This window comes from Gymnoscopelus braueri (assembly GCF_963280865.1).
Source record: "Gymnoscopelus braueri genome assembly, chromosome: 16".
In the NCBI taxonomy this organism is placed as follows: Eukaryota; Metazoa; Chordata; class Actinopteri; order Myctophiformes; family Myctophidae; genus Gymnoscopelus; species Gymnoscopelus braueri.
This window is the reverse complement of record NC_137616.1, coordinates 9862855-9870396: the sequence shown is the minus strand read 5'-3', so window position 1 is coordinate 9870396 and position 7542 is coordinate 9862855. Positions and strand designations below refer to the sequence as shown.

At 36.3% G+C, this 7542-nt stretch overlaps 2 long non-coding RNA genes across 2 annotated transcripts; both read left to right on the top strand.

The window, feature by feature from the left end:
* Nucleotides 1-245: 245 nt before the first annotated feature.
* LOC308103114 lies at nucleotides 246-1970 on the top strand. The gene is made up of 3 exons (XR_013934699.1): nucleotides 246-381; nucleotides 1016-1046; nucleotides 1924-1970. It is a non-coding gene; the product is annotated as an uncharacterized lncRNA (long non-coding RNA).
* A 679-nt stretch (nucleotides 1971-2649) lies between these two features.
* On the top strand, nucleotides 2650-3846 carry LOC308102776. The gene is made up of 3 exons (XR_013934691.1): nucleotides 2650-2704; nucleotides 3041-3141; nucleotides 3239-3846. It is a non-coding gene; the product is annotated as an uncharacterized lncRNA (long non-coding RNA).
* The last annotated feature ends 3696 nt before the right edge of the window (nucleotides 3847-7542 follow it).

The window sequence follows — 7542 nt, the reverse complement described above, 5'->3', positions numbered from 1 at the left end:
TCTTCTGCCCAGAGCCAACAGACATAGAACAAACAGCAGAGGGCGCTGTTTTTCATTTTCAGTTGGCGATGGGTTCCCAGATTGGTAAACCGCTAACCTCTCGTCACCAGACTTTCCACAGTAAACCGCAGATTGTCTTTGTAGTTCGGTTTGCTTATTTCTCTCACGAGACTTGGCAACACTGGGCTTCACAGCAACAGTGAAACGCAGATTGGTTTCGGAGGTTGGTTTTCTGATTTTCTCACGAGACATGGCAACATTAGTGGTTCCGGTTGCGGACGACAAACAGTAAACACTCACAAATAGATACATTTCATGCGAGTTATCACGATGTTCATCACCATGAAGTTTAATTATTTAAATGGCAATACGACTATAGAGGTGAGTGTTCTTTGCTTATTGATTTTAAAACTTTTCTTAAGCCGCTTGCAAGCTTATAACTTCTAAAGGAAGCTGCTAGCTGCTGCAGCTAGCTAGCTAAGCTGCTAGATGCAGCTAACAAATGCCAGCAGCTAACTTTAGCAGTCCGTGAAGAACGTCGATTTACAAGCTCAACGCTTTGCATCTGCATCACGGTGTGAGCTTGTAGATCCACTACTTTACTGTAAGGAGTAAAACCACTGAACATAAATTGTGTATAATCTTTTATTTTGTTCCAATTGGAGTGAACCTTGTTGAATATGGTACAGTGTAATAAATTATTGTTCTTTAACAATGTGCAGGCTAACATGTACCAACATGTTGAAGATGTTGTGAAATGTAGGCCTAATATTTAGTTTATTTACTCTTTTTAACTCTATTAACTACTATTTTAATTGGAACAAAGTGACTGTCCGTGTATTTATAGATCTCTTCTGTTTAAAGTGACACCAAAACGACAAATTAATTTCAGAGAATGTGTAGACTACTTCTGTCACTACTGGTGATATCCAATGTTAATGCTATCACCTCTTGTGAGGACTACATGTGATATATTAGGCCATAAAACTGTCTTTTTTTGTCAATCTTGTTTCAGGAACACAAATGGCAAAGGGTAATGGAAACATGTGAGTTTGGCTATATTATGTAACCACGCTGTCATGTCCTCTGGTGGATGTTGTGCCAATGTTTAGATAGTTATACAACTAAACTCTACAGATTGTTTTTAAACTATACACACTGCCCACAGAATACCACGTTGACAGCCCCTATCCACACCTCAACACCAGGTCTTACTAGCAATAGGCTGTAAACACCACAAAGGTGTTTAAAACAAACATGTTATGTCTCCTTGGTAGTTCAGCAAAATTGTACATTTGAATTGAACTGCTATTAAGTTACCAGGAGCCTCTCGTATCACATGTTGAGATGTAGCAAATTCCTACAAAGTTGGCTCATGCTAATCAGCAAGCTAATGTGCTCACAGTAACAATCAGAATGGAGCTCTAACAGCTCTTATGCTTTGTATTGGCCACTTGTACATTCAATTGAATGACATGACTTACAAACTAAAATGTCTTATATCCTGTAGAAATGTCATTCCAGTGAGTCATTCCAGTGTTGTTGGACTCTTTACTCACCTATGACACACTTTAATTTGAATGGAGGATGTCAACAAGGGAAAGGAAGTTCAAAAAGACATCACCATTACGTCAACAACTGTATTTAAAACGGGTGATGTTACAATAATTTTCAGGGCTAAAAATGTATTTCATTTTCAAGCTGTACAGTGTACACTCTAGATTACATAACCTCTGCTATTAATACTCCCAATCTTAGAATTCATTAATTTGTTTATATGTTCATTGCAGAAGCCACCTAGATTTTGTTTTGGCCAGGCTACGGAGGAACAGTGCTGTTGTGGATCCATTTACAGTGGAGTCAGTACTGCTATATGGGGCTGAGACAAGCTGTGAAATTAATAATGTCATTGTTTTCAAACAGATCACAGCAATACACTGCTTGCTCAAGCTGCCCTGAATGGACTGAGGTCACAGAGATCTATGTGTAGATATGTACATATATGTAGGTATGTGTAGATGGCTAAGTGGAGATATTTGGAGATGACATTGAAAACATTATGTTGGATATGTAATTTCATTGTCTTCCACCCCTAACAGTGAATTGTGGCTTCAGTCCAGTCCAAGCAAGAGTCAGGACTACACAATGTAGAATTTGATTTGCTATAGCTGTGAGCACAATAGTGATGGTGTAATTATGACATGTAATTTACTTTGTTTTCTCCCCAACAGTGTATCATAGGCGTATGCCAAAGCAGTGCCAGGACTCCACAACCACAAGGTACAATTTTATTTGAGTTTTGCAGTGATATAAATGGTGAGTTTGTAAGTGAGATGAGTAAGTACCCCCACCAAACAGAGAATCTTAGCCTTACTCCAAGATGAAATGGAGCAAGGACTACCTACACAAGGTAGATTTTGAGTCTAGGAGTGATCATAACGGTGACTATGTCTAATTTATTTCCTTTACCCCCAACAGTGAATAGAAGCCTTACTCTAGCCCCAATGAAGAAATAACACCACAAGGTAAATTTAAATTGACTGTAGCAGTGAGCAAAATAGGTTGCAATGGTGCAAGTAAGATGTTTAATTTTCTTTTCTCCCCCCAACAGTAAGTAGCAAGTATGACATGTAATTGCCTTGTCTTTCACCAACAGGAAATCTTATCAGAACTCAGAGGAGAAACATTCACAGGATTCCAAAAGGTACCTTTTTATAAAGTTTGGAAGTCATCTTACTTTGGCAAAGATGTAATTGGGTAGGGATGATGATGTTGAACTTGTAAAACAAGTAATGTTGTTTATTAAGATCTGCACCAGCCAAAGTATAGCCTCACATCCTAAATCACAGGCAGACTGTCGCAAGGTTTCTTTATTTCAGTTTCCAATGTCGGAGAAAAGTAAGAAAAGTAAGTAATGGAAGTATTATTTATCATTTCCCACTGTGTTAGTGTATTATTTATTATTTCTGTTTCATATCAACATTATTGTTGGCAGAGTATGCCATTGACGATTTAGCTTCTCATTTTCTTTTTGTTTCAGACTTTTCACCAATGGCCTGATGACTAATTTCTACTAGCATGGTGCCGGACAGCAGGAGAGAGCTTTCAAAAGCACTACCTTCTATCTTTCTGTCATCAATGGTAAAAATAACTTTGTCAGTGCTAGTTATTTGTTGATTGCTTATTCAAGTTGTACACGTGTGTGTATGAGAGTTATATGTCATTGTTTTGACTGCAGAAGCCGTTCAGAAGACATTCAGAGAGACAATGGAGAACCTGGTGAGCGCTGCCATCTCTGACCACTTCAAGCAGGCGCCTGGTAGAAGTGGTGGAGGGGGATACAAGAAGAGGGCAACGCCTTGAAGCAAATCAATGTTATTATTTGGTCAAAACATTTTGTTAAAACTTGTCTTTTATGGTTGTTTATCCCATTAAGATAGGGAACGCATCTGTGTCACTTAAGATTTCTTTGGCTATTCAGAAAATAGCAGATATACAAGCTCATAGCGCGGAACTCGGTGCCGCGCTAAGAGCTTGTAGATCTTCTATTTTTTGGAGAGTAAAAAATAAATTGTGCAAATCTTTGAATATATATATATACACACACATTTATAACTCAAGTCTAGGCAAAGCAAAGATTTGAGGTAAAACATACAATCAAAGATTTGCAAAAATGTTCAATATTGTTAAAACAAAAATATAGCAGATCGACTAGCGCCGAGTGCCGTGCTATGAGCTTGTAGATCTGCTATTTTTGAATAGCTCAAGTATAAGATGTGTTAAAGTGTTTAAAATCTAACATGACAGGTGTTAATGGCTTAAAGCATTAAGAGGTGCAGAAATTAAAGACCGATTGTACAAGCTTTGGTATTGTTTTTGTTGAAATATGTATTGTGATTGAAATTGAAATTACAGTTGAAGGATAGTTATGTTCAGAGTAGATCAATGTTAACATTAAGAAAAAAGTTTGTATCCAGTGGTACAATAAAGAGTAGCATGACATTAGTGTCACACTGCAACATATTTAAAAGATCCAGAAAGATAACAACATAATGTAAACAAATTATCAGAACATCATGGGACTACACTTCTACAAAGGTAAGCAAAACGGGTTAAATTTGGTCCATCAGGTATTTTTTTTGTAGAGAACCTGGATCTGCATTAAAATTGAGGCATTTAAATGCATTAATATAGGTTTCGTGTGAATAATTTGATATATCTTAAAGGTATATAATGCCTACAAGTTGTTTAGATGTTATTTAAACATGATTTAATTATAAGTATATTAATATCCTTATTAAATAGACGTTTACATGACGTCTAAACAACGTATATAGTCTATAATAGGGTTTAACCCACTGTGCATTTTTCGGGCTATTAGACGTCTAAATAACGTCTAGGCTAAATCCGGTTTATGAGTGGTCTAAAAATGAAAGTTTTTTCAACGTCTAGGCTAAGCCTAGACGTTCTTTCAACGTCATTTGAACGGTTATATATTTATATCTAGCCGTCCAAACGACGTTGAAACAACGTCTAGGCTAGGTTTAGACGTTGAAAAAACTTTCAATTCTAGACCACTCATAAACCGGATTTAGCCTAGACGGCTAGGTGACGTTTAGACGTCATTTAAACGGCTAATAGACCGAAAAATGCTCAGTGGGAAGTATAGAGAGTTTCATTGGTTAAGACTCCTTCAGTTTGTATTTTGCTATGGTGAAAACTGTATTTAAAACTAAAAACACATTGCAGGCCATGAAGTAGAATTGATTTGATACTCACTCATCCCTAGTTCACGTTCAAATTCATCATTCATGAAAAGAGAAAACACAGTTAGAAAACTGATACTAACATAACATAACACAAACATAAATATTACTAATAATTTACAAATTGTTAAGGAACCAGAAATACGGTATGCAATAATTAGAATGGGTTAAATTAATCGTATATCTCAACTATTATACAAAATAATAGCTTGCTTCATTCTAATTTAATTTTTGAAGTAACTAAACGTCAGCTTAGAGAAACATTTTCACCGGCTATGACAGATTGGCTTCTAGTAAAATTATCATTGATAGTAAAACTAGAAAAAGTGCTCCTCGGAGCACAGGTCTCCGCCAGGTCAGGTAGGTTAGTGTGGGCCAGCAATGTTCGGAATTCGCCAATCAGGCTGGAATGTCAAAAATCGGACGTATCGGATGGATCCGTGTTGATGACTTGACTAAAGAGATAATGTGTACCGATTTGCGTGATATTTGGATATTTGTAGGAGTAATATAAAACAAATTGTTTTGCAAAACTCTGCCTACTGGTGGCTCTATAATAGGGCAATGTTGAAAGGGTGGAATGTGTTACTCAACGCAGTGTGAATGTGCCTGCAAAGTTTTACTGCAATTGGACGCTGCGTTCATGGTTTGTGGCATATTGTTCAAAACGGGCCACTCCTGCAAACCTTAGATGTCATTCTTAGCCAATCAGGATGGAATATGAAAAATCTAACAGATTCGTCTTGGTCATATGCCTATAGAGATCATGTGTACCGATTAGGCCTGTAACGATTTATTGTAATCGATTTAAATCGATTTAATAAAAAATGAATCGCGATGTGAAAAATTGCCGGAAGAAACATTTGGCCAGGTGGAAAACCTAAGTTAAACTTGACGCATTACTTTACCTGGTTTACATCTTCTGATAGTTGTACTTGAATGTTGACATGAAATAATAATCCCATTTAGTGTTTCATTAGGGAGAGCATGAAAAAATCAAAACACAGCGTATAGTGACGCAGCTGGTAAACACCGACACGTTGAAAGGCTAGGATCATAATACCAAGAATTCAACAGTGATGTCACTATGCAACCCGGAAGTAGCACAGACGTACGCCATTATGTTCAAAGCTGGTTATAAATATACCAAGGATTCGTCAGTGATGTCACTGACATGTGCAAAAGAAAAAAATCTTTGTAAGAGAATTGATAAAGAGTTTTCAGTCATTTGCTACTGTATTGAAAAGAGGATAAGAAAAAACACAGTATTGTAAAAAAAATATATAATAATAAATCATTTGTCTGGAAAATATTTTTAGTTAAAAAAATCGTGAAAAATCGTATCGTGAACCTCAAATCGTGATTCGAATCGTATTGTGAGTTGAGTGAATCGTTACATGCCTAGTTTTACATGCCTACATTTTGATAAAATCTGAAAGAGTGATATCCAAAAATGTGTTTTACAAGTCGACCTCCTGGTGGCACTATTAAAAGGCTCATGGGAAAACATTGGGGCAGAGGTTCTGAATTGGCATCCAGGGAGTGTGTGTGCAGTTTTGTTGCGATCAAGCCAACGGTGCCAGACATTAGCTGTACACAGATAGAATGACGGACGGACAGACACACGGACGGACGGACAGGGTGCAAAACATACTCTCGCCTTTTGGCCTGGCGGAGACAAAAAAAAAAGTGTTCAGTACTTGAATAAATCTAATGTCACTCTGATGTCAAGATTATTTGCTTTTCAGGTCAACTTTTTCTGCAGTCCATGCCATTTATTATTAACCAGGCTTGTGGGCACCAACTTGTCATATTTTGACTGTCATCAATGAAGTTATCATCAGGTGTCAACTGGAGCCAAGGAGTCAAGTAAAATTGATTTGATACTCACATTGTTCTAGTTCATGTTCACATTCATCATTCATGAAAAGAGAAAACACAGTTAGAAAACTATACTATATACTTCACAAACAGAAATGTATTAAATAGTTAAGGAACCAGAAATTATTATTAATTAAATACAGTAAATATTGTTGCTGTCGAGCATCTCTGTGTTTTAACTTTTTATGTTTTGTTTAGTTTTTTTGTAAATGAATGTCTTACTTCAATACTACAATGTCACACAAAATGTGCAAAAATAGCCGATCTACAAGTTCACAACGGTGTGACGCGGAGTGAGCTTGTAGATCAGATATTTTTAACAGAGAGATTTGGTGTAGAGGGAAAAAGTGGTCAAGTACAGAGTTAACTCAGGTCTGTTTCACTAAGTATAGAAGGTTTGATTAGTTAAGACTCCTTCAGTTTTTATTCTGCAAAACACACAGAAAACTAAAGGTGCCAACTGGAACCGTAAATGGTTCTTCAGAGTGATTCCAGAAATAGCCTTTTACCCCAAGGTTTTTTAAAGAACCATTTAAGAACCATTATTTTTCTATGTCTTGAAGTAAAACTGATTACACACTGGAGGCCATTAGGAATAATTTATTTGATACTTACTTCCAACTAGTTCACGTTCACATTCATCATTCATGAAAAGAGAAAACACATGGTTGGAATGGTTAGAAAACTAATAATTTGCTAATTATTAAGGAACCTGAAATATGGAATAAGCAATATTATAATGGGTTAAATTAATCAACTATCTCAATTATTATATAAAAGAATAGCTTGCTTCATTAATCATAAAGATTCAGCATTCTAAATACAACATTATAATTTAATTTGTGAAGTGACTAAACGTCAGCTTAGAGATAAAACTACACTATAGTATACAATA